Genomic DNA, 24,373 nt, shown 5'->3' on the forward strand with positions numbered 1-24,373 from the left:
CACTGGCGGTCACAGCAATGAGAGCTCATCGCTGGATCGCCAGGATAAGGTAAGAGAAGCTCCGCTGCGCTGTCTGCACGCTCTGCCCATTGACCCCGAGCGTGACTCGGGGATACCGCTAATAGCAGAAAATTCCTACCCCGAGTCACGCTCGGGGATACCGCTAAGGCGGTTAAACAATACAGGCGAGGTAGAGTCAGTGCTACTTCCAAAGCACCAACAAATGTGAGTTTACCAGCTTTTATACTTACTGTAAATATTATTTTCAATAAATATATCTGCGCAATGAGGTTTCTATGTGCTTCTCCCTGAGATACCCCCAAGTCACTTGTATGCAACCCCAAGGAGTCTGACCAGACCATACAGAGGATCCGGACATAAACAGGGTATACACAGCTCTATAGGTCCTGGAGGCCTGAATTTTTCTGATGAGTTGCTAGCACATATCTAGGCTGGATAGCACGGATCACTCACCAAGAGCACAACCTATTTTTGGGCACGGATCACTCCAAATAACAGGATAGAAGAAACCTCACCGATTTTTTTGGGACTGTTCACTTATTCATATATATATTGGTCTGCACACCCATGGACGTTTTGAATTATAATGTATTGCACTTATAAAATAGTCATACCTTTCTTGTTGTATATATATATCATTTATTGAGCATATTTATACCCACTAAGCACTTTAACCACTTTACGACCACTCACTGTGCCTCTACTGCGGCACAGTGGCTCGTTCCCGTCCAGCGCCGTAGACCTACGTCGCTGGACTCCTCCCCTTGTGGGCGGCGCTCGCTCGCCACCGGAGGCTCGCTCCCGCTGTATTCAGTCACAGGGGGAGTCGGGCCAGGGGAGGAGCAGCGGCGATCGCCGCTGCTCTTCCCTGATCGTCGGGGAATCGAGTTTGGAGATCCGCCCGCTTGTGTAAACAAAGTGGGCGGATCTCCTAAGTGACAGGCAGGGACAGATTGCAGGGTTCAGCATAGCTGAACATGCAAACTGTCCCTGTGTCACCTCCCCCCACACACGTTAGTAAGCACCAGGCATACATTAACCCCTCCCTCTCCAATAAAATTAACACCTTCCCTGCCAGTGTCATTTTTACAGTAACATATGTATAGCACTAATTACTGTAGTAATGTCACTGGTATCCCCAAAAGTGTCAAAAATGTCAGTCAAGGGTCTGATCTGTCCGCGGCAATGTCGCAGTCCCACAAAAAAAATTGCAGGTCGCCACCATTACTCGTTAAAAAAAAAAACAACAAAAATGACAGAAATCTTTCCCTTAGTTAGTAAACGCAATAACTTTACTTTTGCGCAAACCAATCAAAATACGCTTATTGTGATTTTTTTTACCAAACATAGGTAGCAGAAAACAAATTGGCCAAAAATTTAAAAAAATTTTGATTTTTACATTTTTTTGGGGGGGGGATTTCATATAAAAAAAATTTGAAAAATATTGTTATTTTTTCAAAATTTACGCTCTTTTTTTGTTTATAGCGCAAAAAGTAAAAATCGAACAGGTGATCAAATACCACCCAAAGAAAGCTCTGTTTGTGGGAAAAAAGTACGTAAATTTCATTTGGATACGGTGTCGCATGACCGCGCAATTGTCAGTTAAAGTCGCACAGTGTCGAATCGCAAAAAGTGGCCTGGACGTAAGATAGCAAAATCCTCCGGTGGTAAAGTTGTTAATTATGAATATTCTGCACTCTGTCACTTGAGCGTAAATGGTCATCCTTTATTGCACAAATTCAACGCCATAATCTAAAATCTACGTCTGCAAAAAATCACTTTAAAAATACCAGTTGTGGACCATAGCAAAATTAATATGACTGCACCTTTTATATGCACTTTGAAACTTACACACATTGCAATAATTGCCACATTTTTCTTGATTGCACTGGGATTGCACTGGGAATGGCACTATTGCACTTTTGAATTTATTATAACATTTATGATGAAAAATTGTTTTGATGTATATTCATGCGTTGTTGCACATCTAGCATTGGTTTGCACATTTGTTTGATTGCACTTGAAACTGCATAATTGCACTTTCAAATAATTTAAATAATTTTTATATTCAGATTCAAACATAAACCAAACTTGTGTCTACACAGGATAGTAGTGATACACTGCATCCTACTACAAGATATAGCAAACATATTGATTGCACTTGGTAAAGGCACGATTGCACTTTAATACTGGAAATAGTTTTTTTCAACTTTGGGTTTTTTACTAAAAGATTTACAGTATATAACAACCATCACTCAGTAAGGGTAATAGCACCTCACTATGCCACATTTCTATTTTAGCACACACTTGAATTGACGGCGAAATTACCCCAATTTTTCACACTTTAAGGGTAGGCGTGGCATTTCATATATACAATGGTAAGGGTGACGAAAGCTTTGGTAGGGAAGGGGCTCCCCTACAGGGTGTGTTAAGCCCATGTTACATAGAACCTAGTAATAAAGTTTCTAAAACATAATTAAATTATTATTTCAATTAGATGTGTAGGATTAAATGATGTTAAGGTCACATCCACATAATATTAACCACTTAAGCCCCGGAAGATTTTACCCCCTTCCTGACCGGGGCCTATTTTGCGATTCGGCACTGCGTGACTTTAACGGACAATTGCGCGGTCGTGCAGCGCTGTACCCAAATGAAATTGACGTCCTTTTTTTCCCACAAACAGAGCTTTCTTTTGGTGGTATTTGATCACCTGTGCGAATTTTAATCATGCTCTATAAACAAAAAAAAAGAGCGACAATTTTGCAAAAATAACAATATTTTTCACATTTTTTTTATATGAAATTCCCCAAAAAAAATGTAAAAATCAAAATTTTTTAACATTGTAGGTTAATTTGTTTTCTGCTACATATGTTTGGTAAAAAAAAAAAAAAAGCGTATTTTGATTGGTTTGCGCAAAACTTATTGCGTTTACTAACTAAAGGAAAGATTTTTGTCATTTTTATTGTTTTTTTTTTTTTTAACGAGTAATGGCGGCGATCTGCGATTTTTTTTTTATTTTGCAGGACTGCAACATTGCGGCGGACAGATCAGACCCTTGACTGACATTTTTGACACTTTTGGGGGTACCAGTGACATTACTACAGTAATCAGTGCTGTACATATGCACTGTTACTGTAAAAATGACACTGGCAGGGAAGGGGTTAACTTTATTGGAGAAGGAGGGGTTAAGTGTGTCCCTAGGGGCGTGATTCTAACTGTGATTGGATTTGGCTTTTCATGTAACAGCAGAGATCAATGGTCCTACATAGCAGGACCGTATGATCTCTGCTGTTACACAGGGGAGAATGACAGGCGGCTGTGTTTACATTAGGTCCGTTTACATCGAATCTGCCGGTCACTCGCGTGGGGGGGTCCATGAGCGAGCGGGAACGCGCCTCCAGCGGCGCGCGCTCGCTCCCTAGAGCCTCACAGGCTAGCGACGTAGTACTACGTCACTTTGCCTGTGAGGGGCTGACTGCCGACCTAAATCGTCGTCAGGCAGTCAGCAAGAGGTTAAAATGATATTATAGATTGTCTTGAAGAAAAAAAAAATACGTTTTGGGGTCAATTTTAGTTTTGTTATTTTTTTACACATTTTTAATTTGATGATTTGTATATTTTAGTTTTTTTTTTTTTTTGTTTATAAAGTCTTTATTTTACTATTACCTTATTCAGGGTGCACCCACAACATTGGTGATAGGGAGCATTTCTTTTTAAGAGACTGGATAGCAGAAGCTGTTTGCTTTTAGACTGTCTCTCTCTAAAATGATTATACAAAAAAAAAAAGACTGTCTCTCTCTAACTGACTGCACAGAGAGGCTGGGAAAAGGGAGGAGGGGGAGGAGTCACGTCTCTGACTCATTCATCTCTGTGTGAGTAGTTTTAGGCTTAAAGTGGAAGTAAAGGCAAAACCTTACTTACTCTAAACCTACTCCCACCCACATTATAGGCCTAATTTATCTAGTCCTGTAAAAAAAAAAGAGGATCGCTACACTTACCTATTTTGAAACCACTCCAGTCTCCAGTGGCGCCCTCTGTGTGCAGTAAAAAGCAAATAATGGCTGGGAAATGACATCACTCATAGACTTACTATGGGGCTTCTGTTGTCAGGGCCATCTTACCGAATGAGCATGTTGGGCAGTTGCCCGGGGGCCCCACTTGTCCTGGGGGCCCCACCTGCAGCCAAGCCCCCCCAGCCCCAGCCAAGCATTAGTCCCGATTCCTGTGTGCATCCCACCGCCGAACTTAGCAGGTGCAAGTGCCTGTTGTCCCTGCGCTGCTGGCAGTCCACTTGGGCCGTGGAGGGGGAGCCCACAACTGCAAGAATGCCTGTCTGCCTCCATGGAAACAGGCGCACACAGGACAATCAAGTCTGACTCCCGTCCGTGTGTGTGTTCACCGGACCCAGCCGCCCAATTTGGAAGTTGTCATTAGCCTGGCACTGCTGTACCAATAATTATAGCCTTATTTATAATTTGCATTTTTTTTCTCGTGGGTGATTGTGTAGGCGGGGCCCCAGTGCACTGCATTGCCCGGGGCCCTTTAATGCTCTTAAGATGACACTGACTGTTGTGGGTTGCCTCTCCTACACACTGAAGCTGCAGATGACAGCCTGGGATTGGACCGGAGTGGCTGCAAAGTAAAGCGATCTTTTCTTTACAGGCAATGCACATTGACAATACTCACCTGTAGCCACACCCTCTGATGAGTTTCACCTGGATTGGGCCTAGTCATAGAGCTTGAATCACTGAGCTCTATCACCAGTAGGCTATTTCAGACATGCAGTTATGATTAGCCTGGTAAACATGCAGTTAGTGCAATTCCCAGTGCAATATTCATACTCACCTAAGAAAAATGTATTTTTTGAATATTTGTATTTTTTTTTTTTTTGTCCTGATAATAATAAAGAAAATATATGAAAAAAAAAAAAACATTTATTATTCCTTTTCAGGAAGTTGCCCATTGTCAGAGTTTTCCTTAAGCAAACACAATGATTCCTTGTCAGGAGAAATGCAGGTAATCAAACAACATTAACAGTCTAAGAAGGAAGACATAAGGGACATCGCTGTATGCATAATGAGGTCATGAAAGCCGCGGGCGATTAAAATTCATAATGGAGGGCAGCGCAGGCGCTGGGTGGAGTGGGCAACATGTTGGATGCAGCGAAAGAGTCGGGCCCCATTAATCATTTTAATTAAAGCAGGAGGATCTGGGATGTGAGGTCCTCGGGAACAGCCCACGCTCTTGGATGTGAGCGCCGATAGCCGGTGACTGATGAAGTCTTCGATGATAATTATCTATAAAGTCGGACAGTGTGAAGGTCGTTACTCCAGTGTGTGTCTGATACCTGGCCTGGAAGATGTCCATCCTCCTATTGGTAAACATACATGTTCGCCAGCTCACCATGGATCTTGCATAGCAGTCCAAAGAAACGTTTTATTGCAAAGGGATCGCATCACATCAGGATAAGTGCAACGTTTCGGAGTCACGCATGACCCCTTTGTCACATGCCTGATGAAGGGGTCCTGCGTGACTCCGAAACACTGCACTTATTCCAGAGGCATAAATAGAACCTTCAGGGCCCCAGTGCAAGAAACCATGAAGGGCCCCCTGGACCCCTGGTCGGGACCCTTCCCTTCAAGCCTGGGGCTCTTCCCACTGATCCTGGGGCCCTTTACTCTCAGTGCGCTGCCCCTTATTACGGTCCCGCAGTGGTACCCTTTCACAAGTTCTGCAGTGGGCCCCCTTCCTGCCATCTTGGCGCCTCTCCACGGTGGTGGAATGCCAGGGCCCAGTTGCAAGTGTGACCTTTGCAATCCTGGAAGTTCACCCACTGGTGTCAGTAGTTTTTATTTTTTGGTATTTTATTTGTATTATTTTTTATAATTTCATTTTATTTTTTTCCAATGTCACTGACTATGACTCTGTCCATTCAGAAAAGGAAGGAGCTGGTAAATTACATATTTACTGACCCCTTCCTGGTTCTCTGTTGTGACACATCCCCTGCAGCAGCCGGCAGGAGAGGGGAGGGAGCACAGAATGGGGGGGGGGAGGGGAGGCAGCACAATGGGGGGGGGGCAGGGGATCACACAGGGGCCCAGAGACAGCAGAACACAAGTGAACTGGATAGGAGGAGTGGCGGGGGCAGCATACAGAGGAACCAATCTCCTCCATTTTCCTCCTGCAGCTACAGGAGGAAAAAGAAGCACAGTGATTTCTCTACATGCTGCCCCCGCCGCCCCTCCTATCCAGGTGTACAGGGGAGCCGCACAGGCCCCCTAGAGTATGGGGCCCGGTTGCAATTGCAACCCCTGTAGTTACGCCTCTGACTTATCCTGATGTGATGTGATCCCTTTGCAATAAAAAGTTTCTTTGGACTGCTGTGCAAGATCCATGGTGTGCTGGCGAACATGTATGTTCTGCGATAGATCCAGTGTCCAGCTGGTGATCGCTGCAGCACCCACAACCGATGTGCCTATACCCAGGAAGGTGTGCGATGAGAATATGAAATATTCATTCATCCTCCCATGGGAACCCCCCCTCCCCCACTGAACCCAAACCTCTTGGTCTCTTCTTCTTATGCAATTGTCCATTGGCTGGTCCAATGTTTTAATCCTAAAAAAAAAAAACAATTTTCCTGTCGAAGGTCATCATATTGTTATGGTGAGTAGGTAATAGTTTATATAGTGTATATGGGAGAGGACTGAAAGATGATTAAAGACCTAATGCATTAAAAATGTCTTCTAATGATTAGGGATGGGCAAACGGTTTGGCCAAAACGAACACCCTGCAATACACTGAGTGCTGCACAGTGCATTCTGTGCATTCTGCGCCCTGATTGGGCAAAGCTTTGCCCAATCAGTGCACAGTGTAAGCTAGATGTTAAGGAGCAGGGCCGGGAGGCTGGCTGTGGCAACCTTAACAACCGATGAGTTATCAGCTGTCAATGGGGTTCCCCGCTGACAGCTGAATAAAAAAAAAGTGCCGGTAAAAAAAAAATAAAAATAAAGAAAAAAACAGCGTGGGGTCCCTTTGCAAAATCCATACCAAACCCTTATCGGGCATGAAGCCTGGCAGGTCAGGAAAGGGGGTGGCAAGTGAGTGCCCCACCTCCTAAACCATACCACATGCCCTCAAGGTGAGGGGGTGGGTGCTGTGGGGCCCCCCACCTCAAAGAACCTTGTCCCCATGTTGATAGGGACAAGGACCTCTTCCCGACAACCCTGGGCTGTGGTTGTTGGGGTCTGCAGGTGGAGGGGCTTATCGGAATCTGGAAGTTCCCTTTACCAAGGGGGTCCTCAGATCCCGGGCCCACCCCTATGTGAATGGGTATCGGGTACATAGTACCCCTACCCATTCACCAAAAAAGTTTACCACACAAGACAGTTTTTGACAAATCCTTTATTAAAAAATAAAAAAATAGTGTCCCTCGATATAAATCCATCATCAATCAAGCCACCCGCCGACCCGAAAAATAGAAAAAATGATAAAAACGCTCCGCCTCCTGGGCGGCCTTCCGTTGTCTGCCCACTCTTTGCTTTGACATTCCTTGTATAGGCAAGGGGCGAGGCCACCTAGTTACATGACCCAGTGGCTCCACCCCCTTCTGATGTCACGTGAGAAATATTATTTTTGCTGTAGCCTGTTTTATGCATTCTAGAGATACGCCACTTTACAGGCACATTAGGGGGAACCCTCCGGCACTATATTTAAAGAATTTTTTTTTTTTTTTTATTGTTGCACATTAAGCTTAATTAAAATCACTGCTCCTGAAAAAACATTTTTTTTTTTTTTATTGATTCGTGTCCCCCAGGGCAGTACCCAGACCCCCTTTTATGGTCAATTTCTTGCATATAAGCCTTCAAAATGGTCACTTTTGATTTTTTCTGTTCGGCTCCAATAGACTTCAATGGGGTTCGCCATTCGGGTTAGAACATTTCCCCTGTTCGGGAGTTCTGCTGGGAACCGAACAGAAGGGTGTTCCACCAATGCCTACTAATGATATATGAAACATATAAAAAGAGTAACACACTCACCAAAGTAATTGACAACTGTGTGATTCCTTCCACTTTATGATATTAGGAAAAGGGTCACTACCACCAAATGCATCACCTTTACAAAAACAGCACATCTCAGCCCAAGACGACCAGCAGCTGAAGTCCACACACTGTGGCCATTGATCAGACAGGAAAGAGATACAAACTAACATTTTTTTATAAAGATTGATCAGACAGGAGATAGAGAGATACAAAGTAACATTGTTTATAAACATTGATCAGACGGGAGATAGAGAGATGCAAAGTAACATTGTTTATAAACATTGATCAGATGGGAGGTAGAGAGATGCAAAGTAACATTGTTTATAAACATTGATCAGACAGGAGATAGAGAGATACAAAGTAACATTGTTTATAAACATTGATCAGACGGGAGATAGAGAGATGCAAAGTAACATTGTTTATAAAGATTGATCAGACAGGAGATAGAGAGATACAAAGTAACATTGTTTATAAACATTGATCAGATGGGAGGTAGAGAGATACAAAGTAACTTTGTTTATAAACATTCATCAGACGGGAGATAGAGAGATACAAAGTAACATTGTTTATAAACATTGATATAATGTATATCTCACTATCTACCATCTGAACAATGTTTATAAACAATGTTATTTTGTATATCTATATCGCCTGTCTGATCAATGTTTATAAACAATGTTACATAGTTACATAGTTACATAGTAGGTGAGGTTGAATAAAGACAATAGTCCATCCAGTTCAACCTGTGTAGGTGTGTGTGACTGTAATCATCTAACATAGCCCTTTATCTCCTGATCCTTGAGATGTAAGTCTAAGAGTCTTTTGAAAGTCACCATACTACCCGCAGAAACCACCTCTTGTGGTAGACAATTCCACAATCTTGTAGCCCTAACAGTAAAGAACCCCCCACGTTGCCTGAGGTTAAAACGCTTCTCCTCTAATCGCATTGTATGTCCTCGAGTCCTCATGCAATTCCTTCGAATGAACAGCTTTTTTTCTAAGCTGAGATCCCCATTAAGATATTTATAAATTGCTATCATGTCCCCTCTCAGACGTCTCTTCTCCAGGGAAAATAAATCGAGCGATTGCAGCCGCTCTTCATAGGTAAGGTCCTCCAATCCCCTAATTAGTTTAGTTGCCCTTCTCTGGACTCTCTCCAGCTCCAACACATCCCTCCTGAGGACTGGCGACCAGAACTGGACAGAATACTCCAGATGCGGTCGGACCAGAGTTTTATAAAGTGGAAGGATTATAGTCTTATCTCTGGAATACATCCCTTTCTTTATGCATGCTAATATTCTGTTGGCTTTGGAAGCTGCCGCTTGGCATTGCATGCTGTTGCCTAATCTATCATCAACCAAGACTCCCAGATCTTTCTCCATTTTTGAGTCCCCCAAGGGTTCCCCTCCTAACGTGTATTGTGTTTTTATGTTTTTGGTCCCCAAGTGCAAAACCTTACACTTCTCCACATTAAAGCTCATTTGCCATGTCGTTGCCCACTCCGTAATTTTGTCCAGGTCATTCTGTAGGATATCTGCTTCATGCTGTGCAGTTATTGCCCTGGCCAATTTTGTGTCATCTGCAAAAATTGATAACGAACTACTGATCCCGTCCTCAATGCTGTTTATGAATAAATTGAACAAGGTTGGTCCCAGGACTGAGCCCTGGGGCACCCCGCTTACTACCTCAGACCAGTCTGAGTATGCACTGTTTATTACCACCCTTTGGACACGGCCTTTTAGCCAGTTCCGTATCCAAGAGCAAACCCTGCTATCGATACCTGCAGACCTTATTTTATAAATTAAGCGCTTGTGGGAAACTGTATCAAACGCCTTAGCGAAATCCAAGTACACCACATCCACTGGTCTGCCCCTATCTAGCTCACAGCTCACTTCCTCGTAGAATGCTAAGAGATTGGTTTGACAAGAACGCCCATTTGTAAACCCGTGTTGGTTACTACTGATGATGTTGTTGTCTTTAGCATACTCTACGATATAGTCCTTTATCATCCCCTCCAGAAGTTTACATACTATTGATGTCAAACTGACAGGCCTATAATTTCCCGGGATATGTCTCTGGCCCTTTTTGAATATCGGAATCACGTTAGCCTTCCTCCAATCCCCTGGTACATCTCCTGTCCTAATACTGTCAGCAAAGATTAGGAACAGTGGTCTGGATATAACCTTACTGAGTTCCTTGAGTACTCTCGGATGTACGCCATCCGGGCCTGGTGATTTGTTTGTGTTAAGTTTATCCAGTCTTTCCCTGATTTCCCCCTCTGTTAGCCATAGTGGCAAGTCCTGTGTATTACTACTAACCATACAGTCATGGTCAGTGTACCCCTCCTTTTCCTGCGTAAAGACTGACGAGAAAAAAGCATTCAGCACGGTTGCTTTTTCAGTGTCCTCTGTAACCATCCTCCCATCATCGTTAATTATGTGTGCAATATGCTCTTATCATATAAAGTAACATTGTTTATAAACATTGATCATACAGGACATAGAGAGATACAAAGTAACTTCTTTTTTTTAATTGATCAGAAAGGAGATAGAGAGATACAAAAAACATTGTTTATAAACATTGTTCATATGGTAGATAGTGAGATATAAAGTAACATTGTTTATAAACATTGATCATACAGGACATAGAGAGATACAAAGTAACTTTATTTTTTATAATTCATCAGAAAGATAGAGAGATGCAAAGTAACATTGTTTATAAACATTGATTAGACAGGAGATAGAGAGATACAAAGGAGATACAAAGTAACAAGGGGTCACTATCACGAAACGCATCACCTTTACAAAAGCAGCACATTTCAGGGAAAGACGACCAGCAGCTGAAGTCCACACACTGTGGCCATTGATCAGACAGGAGAGAGATACAAAGTAACATTGTTTATAAACATTGATCAGACAGGAGATAGAGAGATACAAAGTAACATTGTTTAAAAAATTTTGATCAGATGGGAGATAGAGAGATACAAAGTAACATTGTTTATAAACATTGATCAGAGCCGGTTCACATACAGGCGACCCGACTTGCCGGGGCGACCTGTGAAGTCGCGGTGCACAGCACGCACCGCGACCTCGGAGAGACATGCACGGACTTCATATCATTGAAGTCAATGCAGGTCGCTCCAGGTCGCCCCAAAGTAGTACAGGACCCTTTTTCTAAGTCGGAGCGACTTGTGTCGCTCTATTAGAAAGGGTCCTGTGCTAATCTATGGCAGGCGACCCACGGCAACTTGTCAGGCGACCAGGTCGCCTGACAAGTCGCCCCAGTGTGAACCGGCTCTTAGGCTGCATTCACACTTGAGCGTAGCGTTTTTTACCGCGATTTTACCGCGATTTTTACCGCGATTTTTACCGCGATTTTTTCAGGCGTTTTTCATTGACATCTATCAAAAACGCTGGTAATCAGCCCAAAAAGAAGCTCATGTACTTTTTTCAGCTACAGGCGTTTTGCAAAACGCTCAGATGTGAACAGGGGCCATTTAAATGAATGGGGTTTTACTTGTTGGGCGTTTTGGAAGCGTTTCTTTTGAGCGTTTTTGGAGCTGAAAACGCCCAGGTGTGAATGGAGCCTTAGACAGAAGATGGAGAGATACAAAGTAACACTGTTTATAAACATTGATCAGATGGGAGATAGAGAGATACAAAGTAACATTGTTTATAAACATTGATCAGACAGGAGATAGAAAGATACAAAGTAACACTGTTTATAAACATTGATCAGACGGGAGGTAGAGAGATACAAAGTAACATTGTTTATAGACATTGATCAGACGGGAGATAGAGAGATACAAAGTAACATTATTCATAAACATTGATCAGACAGGAGATGGAGAGATATAAAGTAACATTGTTTATGAACATTGATCAGACGGGAGATAGAGAGATACAAAGTAACTTTTTTTTTTAATTGATCAGAAAGGAGAAAGAGAGATGCAAAGTGACATTGTTTATAAACATTGATTAGACAGGAGATAGAGAGATACAAAGTAACATTGTTTATAAACATTGATCAGACAGGAGATGAAGAGATACAAAGTAACATTGTTTATAATCATTGATCAGACAGGAGATGTAGAAATACAAAGTAACATTGTTTATAAACATTAATGAGGCAGTAGATAGAAAGATACAACATATCATTGTTTATAAAAAAATGTTTAGACAGGCGATAGAGAGGTAAAACATGACACTGCTTATAAACATTGATCAGACAGATAGAGTAGATACAATGTAACATTGTTACTTTTGTATCTATTCTGTGTCATTAATCTGCTGATCCAGATGAGCTTCCTTCTGCATTTGATGTCAGTTAAAGTAACCTGATATTTTTTTTAAATAAAACGTTCAGAAATATGGTGCAGTGTGGTGCGCGATTCAGCATATCACACGTATCTCTTTCTTTTTTTTTTTTTTGTTTTGTTTTTTTGTTTTGTACAAACTTTGTGTTAACCGTACAAAATGTACACTTCATTCAGTGCTGTAAAAAATGTACACTTTATTCAGTGCTGTACACTGCCATGAGATTCGCCAAGGTGCGCTGTGATAAAATGCGGCATGTCAGCATTTTAGCGCTGCTCTAGGTTGCATTGCAGTGTGAATGGGACACATAGGAAACACTTGTTCCTTGTGTGTCCTTGTAGTGACAGACATTTTACAACATGTCAGGATGTGTGAATTCAGCCTAAAACAATTTTCTTTCCCCAGTTCATTCTTCTATGAAGATTACATTAAACAGCTTATGGAACCAAGGGGTAACGTTGTGCAGCACCAAAAAAAAAAAAAATGGACACTTGTGTTTAATTCTAGCATTTTAGCAGAAATCCTCTTTAAAACAGTAGAAAGTACACCATTCAGCAGACCTCTCGCCAGACGAAATAAACGCTCCTGCCAATGAACCGTAAAATAAATACAGACGCTTTCTGCAAGCGCAGAGTTCTGTGGTTACGGAGAATACAGGTTCGTATTTTGGTTTGTGTAATAAATTTAATGTACTCTCGCCCCCGTCCAGGCCGGATCTCTCAGGGCGATGGAGTAAATCTCCGTGAATATGTGTGGCGTTACTGGTTAGCGGGATGGGCAAGCGTCCGGGCCGGCTGGGTAGGAGACAAGCTTCGTACTCAGCTTCCCCCTGGCCGCCTTTTCATCCCACAGGTGAGAGAGACACAATCTGTCGTGCACAGATGCCTCACACCTGAGGAGGTCCCGGTTCGGAGACCGGAGACACGTGGGGTTCAACACTGGGAGTTTTATTCCTATGCCAGATCCCAGGATCCTCTGCCCGCCATCCGCCCACAGACGACTTCTCAGCAGCACCTTCAAAAGGCTGCCTGTGGCACGAGCGTAAACATAGAGAACGGCTCTTTTGCTGCTTGGTTTCTGGCAGCGATGGGCTCCTGGCAGTGACGGTGCAACAGATGGCATTAGAAGAAATTCATTTTTGTGGGGCCAGCTCTGTGTTTTCAGGCAAATAGACAGACTTATACCTTGTAATTGTTGGGATGGGACCAAATCAAACAGAGATGGATGGATCGGGGTGGACGTTTCCAGGTGATGGCGGCTCCGCCGTACGAGACGCTTGGTACAGAGAATAAAAGCGTTTATAGACACTTGATGGTGGTCAGGTGTGTGCCACACAGGAACAATTAAACTGCTACAATCGTTCTTTCAGTCATTCCAGAAAGAGGTAGGATTGTATCTTCAGGCAATATTTATGTCAAATATACTGAACAAAATTATAAATGTAACACTTGTTTTTGCCCCCATTTTTCATGAGCTGAACTCAAAGATCTAAGAAAACCGGGATTCATCCATGAAGAAAACCACCATCCAATGTGAGCATTTGCCCACTGAAGTCGGGTACGACGACAAACTGCAGTCAGGTTGAGACCCGATGAGGACGAGGAGCATGCAGATGAGCTTCCCTGAGACGATTTCTGACAGTTTGTGCAGAAACTCTTTGGTTATGCCAACTGATTGTTGCAGCAGATGTCTGGGTGGCTGGTCTCAGACCATCTTGGAGGTGAAGATTAGGGATGATCGAACTTTTCAAAAGTTCGGTTCGACCAGAACACCCAAACTTCCCGAAAGTTCGGCCCGGATTTCAGAACCCCATTGAAATCAATGGGACCCGAACTTCGGTAATCAAAAAACACAATTTTGAAGCCCTAAAACCCAACAAATGCCCCTAAAAAGTGCCTAGGGTTCTGGGTCATGCCCCAGGGACTATTAATCACACAAAAAAAAAGTTCTTAAAAATTGTCATTTGTTCCTGTTAAAACCAATAAAAACCCATTGAAATTAAAAAAATTTGATAGAGAGCCAATTATTGAAAAAATTATTGAAAATAAAAATGAGATTTCTTTGGATTTAGTGTCTGGGGGGGTCTAAAAAGTGTACCTGTGAAGTTTCAGCTCTGTAGCATGTCCAGAACCATAAAAAAAAAAGTTCCTTTGTATTAGAATTGCAATAGAACAGGATAGTGGCTCCGCTATTTTCACACCTTGCCGGTTTGTAGCAGGCGTTTTTTTGGGGGGTCTTTGGAGGCAGGCATAACATCAGAACTTCTGTGTAGGGGTATATATACACACACACATGTATGTATATATACACATATATAGGTGTGAAAGTAGCAGAACACTATGCTTGCGCTAATGAAATAATTAACACCCATATGGCTTCTCTGCTATAACACCTATATATGTGTATGTGTATAAATACATATAAGTGTGTGTGTATATATACCCCTTTACAGAAGTTCAGATGTTATGCCTGCCTCCAAAGACCCCCAAAAAATGCCCCAAAAAAAACGCCTGCAACAACACACCTGGGCGTTTTTTTTTCGCGCAGGCGTTTTTTTGGGCATTTTTTGGGGGTCTTTGAAGGCAGACAAAACATCTGAAATTCTGTATAGGGGCATAAATACACACACACACTTATATGTATTTATACACATACACACATATAGGTGTTATAGGAGCGGAGACATATGCCTGTTAATTATTTAATTAGTGCATGCATAGGTTTCTGCTACTTTCACACCTATATATGTGTATGTGTATATATACATACATGTGTGTGTGTGTATATACCCCTACACAGAAGTACAGATGTTATGCCTGCCTCCAAAGACGCCCAAAAAATGCCTAAAAAAAACGCCAGCTACAAAAACGCCCAGGTGTGTTTTTGCAGCAGGCGGTTTTTTTTGGGCATTTTTTGGGGTTCTTTGGAGGCAGGCAAAACATCTGAAATTCTGTATACGGGTATATATACACACACACTTATATGTATTTATACACATACACATATATAGGTGTTATAGCAGAGAAGCCATATGGGTGTTGATTATTTCATTAGCGCAAGCATAGGTTTCTGCTACTTTCACACCTATATATGTATATGTGTATATATACATACATGTGTGTGTGTGTGTGTATATACCCCTACACAGAAGTTCAGGTGTCATGCCTGACTCCAAACATGTCCTCAAAAAAGCCCTATAAACGCCTGCAACAAAAAGCAGGGTGACAGGGGCGAAGCCACTATCCGGTTCTATAAGTGTTCTAAGAGAAACGATCTTTTCTCTATAGCGGTCACCCTGACATGGAAGGGTTTTGTCAACCTGCCATAGCAGTCAGAGTCAGTTTACCCTACACTACACTACGGTCACCCTGGCACTTAACACTTTCCCTACAGAAACTAGATTTTTGAATCTAACTATAGTGGAAAATAGTACCCTAACTACACTGCATATCCCTTTCCTCACACTAATAATTGCTAAATGACACTTTGAGAGCAGAAGTAACAGAACTGCTTCCACTCTCTTCCACAGCCCTGTATTAAAATGGTAGAGATTTGGCGGGGGTAATTTTTTATACTGGGGGGCGTATTCACTAATGATTGGCCTCTGGACCCCCTAGTCACTCCAATCACATTCCTAGCATTCTCCTGCCCCCTCAATTGGCTTTTACTGATGGTTCTGGTCCAATCACGGGCTTTTAAAGCCCAGTTCCTGTCCCATTGCATTTTGGTCGGTTCTGGTTGCCGAATTCTGAACTTTTTCAGCAAAAAGTTCGGAATTCGGCCGAACCTCGAACAGTCAATGTTCGGGTCGAACCGATGGTCGACCCGAACCGTTCGATCATCCCTAGTGAAGATGCTGGATGTGGAGGTCCTGGGCTGGTCTCAGACCATCTTGGAGGTGAAGATGCTGGATGTGGAGGTCCTGGGCTGGTCTCAGACCATCTTGGAGGTGAATATGCTGGATGTGGAGGTCCTGGGCTGGTCTCAGACCATCTTGGAGGTGAAGATGTTGGATGTGGAGGTCCTGGGCTGGTCTCAGACCATCTTGGAGGTGAAGATGCTGGATGTGGAGGTCCTGGGCTGGTTACACGTGGTCTGCGGTTGTGAGGCCGGTTGGATGTACTGCCAAATTCTCTGAAACGCCTTTGGAGACGGCTCATGGTAGAGAAATGAACATTCAATTAGTGATTGACCGATATAGTTTTTTTAATGCCGATACCAATACCGATATTTTAGTCATCGGATATCGGTATCGGCCGATATTTTTTTTTTTTTCCAAAGGTACTCCTTGTGGAGGGATCAGGGGTCTAAAAGACCCCAAACCCCTCCTCGGCACTGAAAAGCATTCAAAACGCCAAGTTTGGCTGTTTTGAATGCTGTCAGTTTTTTTAATTCGGCGCCGAGTACCCGGAAGTGATGTCACGATATGACTTCCGGGTGTTTTACATAGAGACCCAATCAGAGCCGAATGCTACTTTGATCGGGTCTTCTCTTCGGCGGCAGTGGAGGTAGGATGCCCAGGTCTCCCGGTGGAACAGGAGACCCGGACGAGCCGCGGAAGGCGGCAGGAGGGGGGGGGGAACGTCCCCTCCCGCTCCTTGTAATGACAGCTGAGCGGCTTCTCAGCTTCATCGGTTGTCATTACAAGTCAGCCAACCGTCGGCTATGGACACCGGTACGGGGGTGATGCCTCTAGCTACAGGCATCACTCCGGTACAAGCACTTTCCCGCAATATCGGCAATATCGGTAACCTCATGGAGCGATTGCGATATATTGGGGAAAGTGCATATCGGCCCCCCGATATATCGGTGTTGCCGATAATTGGTCGATCCCTACATTCAATTCACGGGCAACAGCTCTGGTGGACATTCCTGCAGTCAGCATGCCAATTGCACGCTCCCTCAAAACTTGCGACATCTGTGGCATTGTGCTGTGTGATAAAACTGCACATTTTAGAGTGTCCTTTATTGTGGCCAGCCTAAGGCACATCTGTGCAATAATCATGCTGTCTAATCAGCATCTCGATATGCCACACCTGTGAGGTGGATGGATTATCTCTGCAAAGGAGAAGATTTGTGAACAATATTTGACAGAAATAGGCCTTTTGTGTACATAGAAGTCTTAGATCTTTGAGTTCAGCTCATGAAAAATGGGGGTAAAAACAAAAGTGTTGCGTTTATAATTTTGTTCAGTATAAAAAAACTTCCTAGCAAGTTTAGCAGCTATAGCCAGCCAAAGAAAAAAATAATTACAATGTTTCATTTGTGTTAAAAGCAGAGGTTTTAGTTGCATACATTTGCAAATATATGTGGAAGCTGCACTGACTGTCACAGACCCAACTGGGACAGAGGCTTTTCGAGGGGACTGTCTACTGATTATGGTCCATGGAGGAGACCAGGGATTTTATCTGCTTCTTCCGGTCAGATCATGATAAAAAGCTCAGTTCAGCCTCTGATCCCATGGAGAGAGCAGAATATTCTCTAATGATGGAGAACAACATGATGAATGCTGAGAGCAGGACTTGCATTAATTCTCTGAATAAGGACGATAAAGCTTCCCTTCTGGAATGGATGGAAAGGTGTAATATTAAACTTGTACAGGTTAATGGTCAGAGGGAATATGATGGCCTCCTGCAGACTGGGTTGGAGAAGCCCTTCACTTGGGACCGAAATATTGATCAACAATATCCCTCAATAAATCTATGAAGATAAAATAATTTCTCCTTTTCAGACTGCTGGAACACAGTGCCATCTTAAGAGCATTAAAGGCCCCCGGGCAATGCAGTGCACTGGGGCCCTGCCTACACAATCACCCACGAGAATAAAAATGCATATTATCGATAAGGCAATATTTATTGGTACAGCAGTGCCAGGCCAATGACAGCTTCTAAGTTCGGCTGCTGGGTCCGGTAAACACACACACAGACGGGAGTCAGATTTGACTGTCTTGTGTATGCCTGTTCCCATAGAGGGGGACAGGCATTCCTGCAGTTGTGGGCTCCCCCTCCACAGCCTAAGTGGCCTGACACCAGCGCAGGGCCGACAGGCGCTTGCCACCTGCTAAGTTTGGCCGCGGGATGCACACAGGAGTCAGGACTAATGCTTGGCTGGGGTTGGGTCGCTAGGCAGGTGGGCCCCCCTGGGCAAGTGGGGCCCCCGGGCAACTTCCCAGCGTGCCCATTCGGTAAGATGGCCCTGCTGGAACATTGTATGAGTTTGTCCCCTAGACTGTTGTAGACTGTTGCCACATAGTCTGAGGTAGGGGAGAGTCCAGAGGGTGGTGATTAATGGGGAGTACTCAGATTGGGCGGGTGTGGAAAGTGGGGTCCCCCAAGGTTCTGTCCTGGGACCAATCCTGTTTAATTTATTCATAAATGATCTAGAGGAGGGGATATCTAGCACAATCTCGGTATTTGCGGGTGATACTAAACTAAGCATGCCAATATCTTCTATGCAGGATGTGGAAACCTTACAAGAGAACCTGAACAAAATAATGGGGTGGGCAACTACATGGCAGATGAGGTTTAATGTTGAGAAATGTAAAGTAATGCACTTGGGCGTCAGAAACACGAAAGCAAGCTACTCACTAGGGGGGAACTTCTGGGTGAATCTAGGATGGAAAAGGATCTGGGGGTCCTGGTGGACAACAGGCTTGGCAGTGGCATGCAATGCCAAGCCGCTGCAAGCAAAGCCAACAGAATACTGGGATGTATAAAAAAGGGGATTCACTCCAGAAATAAAGAGATTATTCTCCCGCTCTACAAGACTCTGGTCCGGCCACATCTGGAGTATGCTGTCCAGTTCTGGGCACCGGTCCTCAGGAAGGATGTGCTGGAACTGGAGAGAGTCCAGAGAAAGGCAACAAAAATAATTAGGGGAATGGAGGGCATCGGCTATGAGGAAAGACTACAAGCACTGAACTTATTCTCTCTGGAGAAAAGACGATTGAGGGGGGATATGATATCAATGTACAAATACTGTACTGGCGACCCTAGCATAGGGAACAAACTTTTTAGAGAAAGGGAATACAATAAGACACGTGGCCACTCACGAAAACTAGAGGAAAAACGGTTTAACCTTAAAATACTTAAGGGGTTCTTTACTGTCAGAGCAGTATGGATGTGGAATTCGCTTCCACAGGCAGTCGTATCAGCAGGGAGCATCGATAGTTTCAATAAACTATTAGATGGGCACCTTAAAGACCACAACATACAGGGGTATACAATGTACGGTTAACAGCAAACACACACACACATCATAGGTTGAACTGGATGGACTGATATCTTTTTTCAGCCTCACAAACTATGTAACTATGTAACTGTTTATTGTTGTGTGTGTGTGTGTCCCATTGTGTGTCTCCTACGTGTGCATTCCCATTGTTAATTGAGTCACCTATTGTTTCTGTCTGTTGGCTAATTTGGCTCATTCTTGGATGATCCTACATGGTGGGATTAGCCTACTTCGTTACCTAACCATTGTGTGATGTTTTGGGTAAATATTTTGTTTTATTTTTCATGTGCCCCTACTTTTAAAGTGTATAAAAGCCTGTATTTCTGTTCAATAAACAGTCATTCCTTTGGAGTTTATCACAATATCTTGTCTGTGTATGATGCTTGGAGTTACAGGGCTGGTATAAGCTCTCGATCTGCTTGAACGGTTTGGAGATCAGTATTTGGTGGAAGCACCTAATCAGGGTGCCAAGCGGTATCATCACACTGACATTATGGGGGAGGTTTACTAAAAGTGGAGCACTCAGAATCTGGTGCAGCTGTGCATGGTAGCCAATGAGCTTCTAACTTCAGCTTGTTCAATTAAGCTTTGATAATTAAACCCAGAAGCTGACTGGTTTCTGTGCAGAGCTGTACCAGATTTTAGTAAATCCCCCCCCCCCCCATGTCATGTCTACAGCTGGCTATACACACATGGATGGCATCTGTTCCAGATTTGCCAGGACAGGCACACATCTTGGCCCCTAGTCTTAATGATGCTGTGTCCTGGGATCACAATGTCACACCTACTTGAGTTACTGCGGATGCACAGGCATTAATTACGGTGATCAGGGGCTATGAGTGGTTGGCACGTGCATAGAGGTGTATTTTCGGTGACAACTCCTATACGTGGGTGGGGTGTGGGCAAAACTGTCCAGTCACTGAACAGGCCTGAGGTGGACTATGGATGAGACTAAGGGAGGAGTTAACTGTGTCTCAAGGACTGTGTAAGTGAACTCTGCTGTGTCTGGAGATGTCTATTCTTCATGAGCCACCTGGGATACTGGACAGCTCCTTGTTTCTCTTGAAATTTGAACTCTTTGCTCCTCCCATGAACTTCCTATTTTAGCCATTCCTTTGCACTTCCTGTTTGTCAAATTATTGTGCTCACTCCAGCCAATATCTTGCTCTTGTCACTCCTGCTGCTGTCCGTATCTTCACTTATCTTCACTTAAGTTCAATTGTTCTCTTAAATTGCCACATGGATTGCCAAATTAAGGATAAAAAAACAAGAAAAGCTTTGCGGGACCCTCATTCCTTTCACTGTCACCACCTTGACTATTAGTCTCTAGTAGAAGGAATTCGGCTGTGAGCACTTCTGGTTTTAAAAGCTTTTTTTTTCCAAAGCTGTCAGGGCTGGAGATTGGGGAGAAGTGAACCTGCACCCAGGAGGGCCAGCTGTGGACTTCCTGAATCCAATGGAAATGGGGACTAGGGTGGGTTGCAAAAGGCATTTTAGGCCAGGCTGAAGGATTCCCTAAATTAAGCTATTCCCCGGGAGGGTCTTGGGAGAGATGTACCCAGTACCGGGACAAGGTCATCCAGCGTCCAGGGCAAGGATGCCAAACTGCACCCACCCCCTTCCCTTGGGGTTACGGTCAAGGCGCCCCCCCCATCCCTGAAATAAACCCTTGTGCCCAGGGCAACTTTCCCTCCTGCCCACCCCTTGTCCTGGCCCTGGGTGTACCTATGAGGCAGGAGACTAATGAGATCCTATTCTAGTGAGTACTAATGAACCCGGCTGGAGAGACACTGTCAGAACGGAAGATGGCTGCTTTAAAGTGCTGCATGATGCTTTCACGTGTGACTACTGTGGACTGTCCACTAAAAGTGATTGACAATGTACTATCAAGTGACCCTGGATAGTATGTCAGTGTGATGTGACTTTTGTGCCATTTTCCAAGTACCACCAGTAAAGTGCAGCAACCCTATTCATGTGTGGACATTCCTTCCTTGGGGATATAAGGGTCAGTGGCTGGGAATGTCATGTGGAGGCATCTGGCACAGTGTGGGGCACAAAATTGTGGAGGGTACAACCTCAGCAGGAGGGTCACTGTTCGAGCAAGGCAGGATCAGGACAGAGACTTGTACCTTTGGTGCCAACGTCTAGCCAATCACAAGCCCCTACTTATATTCTGGTCGGGGAAGAAGTTGATCGAGCGCAGTCTATGTTCACTCAGCTTTAACAAAGTATAGCAGACAAGAGAAGTTATAAAAGATTCCAAAAGATCCCTGATGTCTCCATTAAAAATCAATTCCATATTTGGCCAATTCTGGCATTCCTCTCCTTAAAGAGGTTGTAAACTCGAATAAAATTTTTTTTTTTTTCTTACACCCTGCAAAAGAAAGACATAATGAGCTAGTATGCATCGCATATTAGCTCATTATGCAATACTTACCTCAGAACGAGCCCCCGCCGTGCCGCTCACTCACCTCTATGACGGGCGACATGTCTAGTCGCCCGTCTTCCGGGATCGCGGCATCCGGCCATCTGATTGGCCGGAGCCGCGGTGACGTCACTCCCGCGCACGCGCGCGGGAGCCCACAGTCACGGCACGGGGCTCTGAAGGAACGGCACGATCGGCCGTTCCTTCAGAGCGCATGCGCCAGTGACGTCACTGGCGACATGTAAGGTAAATATCTCCTAAACGGTACATGTTTAGGAGATATTTACAGTACCTATAGGTAAGCCTTATCATAGGCTTGCCTATAGGTACAAGTTGTAGAGGAGGGTTTACTTCCTCTTTAATGTAAAAATCTATTTTTTTTGCTAGAAAATTACTCAGAACCCTCAAACATTATATAAATATTTTTTAGCAGAGACCCTAGAGAATAAAATGGCGATTGTTGTGATCTGTTATGTCACACAGCATTTGCGCAGAAATTTTTCAAACGCAATTTATTTAAAAAAAAAAACTACACTTTCATGAATAAAGAACAATAAAAAAAAAAACAATATTTACCCCAATTTTTTAAAATAGATACCTAACATGTCATGGTTTAAACTCATGGAATTGGACTAAACCTTAGTACTTAAAAATCTTTAGAGGCAACGCTTTAAAGATTTTTACAGGTTAACAGTTTAAAGTTGCAGAGGAAGTCCAGTGCTAAAAGTATTGCTCTTGCTGTAACATTTGCGGTGATACCTCACATGTGTGGTGCAAATGCCGTTTACATATGTGGGCGCAACCTACGTATGCGCTCGCTTCTGCGTGTCAGTATGAGGGGACAGGGGTACTTTCAATTTTAATTTTTTTTTTTTACTTTTTTTTTATTATTATACTGTCGGACGAGAAGGCCTGGCTCACAGCCTCTGCTCTAATTCATCCCAAAGGTGTTCTATCAGGTTGAGGTCAGGACAGGCCAGTCAAGTTCCTCCATCCCAAACTCCCTTATCCATGTCTTTATGGACCTTGCTTTGTGCACTGGTCCAAATCATTTGGTGGGGGGGGGGAGGGATTATGGTGTGGGGCTGTTCTTTCAGGGGTTGGGCTTGGCCCCTCCACACCAAACTCGCTCTTTATGGCCCTTGCTTTGTGTACTGGTGCACAGTCATGTTTTAACAGGAAGGGGCCATCCCCAAACTGTTCCTAAATGTTTTGGTATGCTAACACCTTAAGAGTTCCCTTCACTGGAACTAAGGGGCCAAGCCCAAGCCCTGAATAACAACCCCACACCATAATCCTCCCTCCACCAAATGATTTGGACCAGTGCACAAAGCAAGGTCCATAAAGACATGGATGAGTTAGTTTGGGGTGGAGGAACTTGACTGGCCTGCACAGAGTCCTGACCTCAACGTGATAGAACACCTTCGGGGATGAATTAGAGCGCAAACTGTGAGCCAGGCCTTATAGTCCAACATCAGTGCCTGACCTCACAAATGCTCTTCTGGAAGAATGGTTAAACATTCCCATAGACACTCCTAAACCTTGTGGACAGCCTTCCCAGAAGAGTTGAAGCTGTTATAGCTGCAAAGGGTGGGCCAACTCAATATTGAACCCTAAGGACTAAGACTGGGATGCCATTAACTCCTAACATCCACCAGCTCCTTGATGTCATCATGAAGGAGTGGAAGAGGACTCCAGTGACAACCTGTGAAGCTCTGGTGAACTCCATGCCCAAGAGGGTTAAGGCAGTGCTGGAAAATAATGGTGACCACACTAAATATTGACACTTTGGGCCCAATTTGGAAATTTTCACTTTACAAAAATGTGAGGGTTGTACTCACTTCTGTGAGATACTGTATACAGTATTTATGTGTATATATACAGGGGTTGGATAAAAATATGGAAACACTATGTGATTTGCAGGTGTGAAAGTGACGACATGTTTCGAGTCGTAAGTGGAAGTGATGTAAAATGGGACGGTAGGCGGCAAAAACTCCAAACATACAAAAAACACTGGACACAGCAAACTGGAATAATAACGTCAGCGGCCTTGTTTATTGGTTTGCACAAATGCAAACAATTCACCATAAGTCACCATAAGTTCACACTGGGGTCGCCTGACAAGTCGCGCTCCATTCAGTGCAATGGAACTTTTCTAATCGGAGCAACTCAAGTCGATCAGACTTAGAAAAAGGTTCCTGCACTATTTAAGGGCGACTTCGGAGCGGCTGGCATTGACTTCTATTAGAGAAGTCGTTTGCAAGCCACGCTGAAGTCGCGCTGCACTGGGCGGCTTCAGAGTTAGGCGACTTTGAAGCCGCCCCAGTGTGAAACGAGCC

This window comes from Pelophylax lessonae (genome assembly GCF_965119305.1).
Source record: "Pelophylax lessonae genome assembly, chromosome: 1".
NCBI lineage: Eukaryota > Metazoa > Chordata > Amphibia > Anura > Ranidae > Pelophylax > Pelophylax lessonae.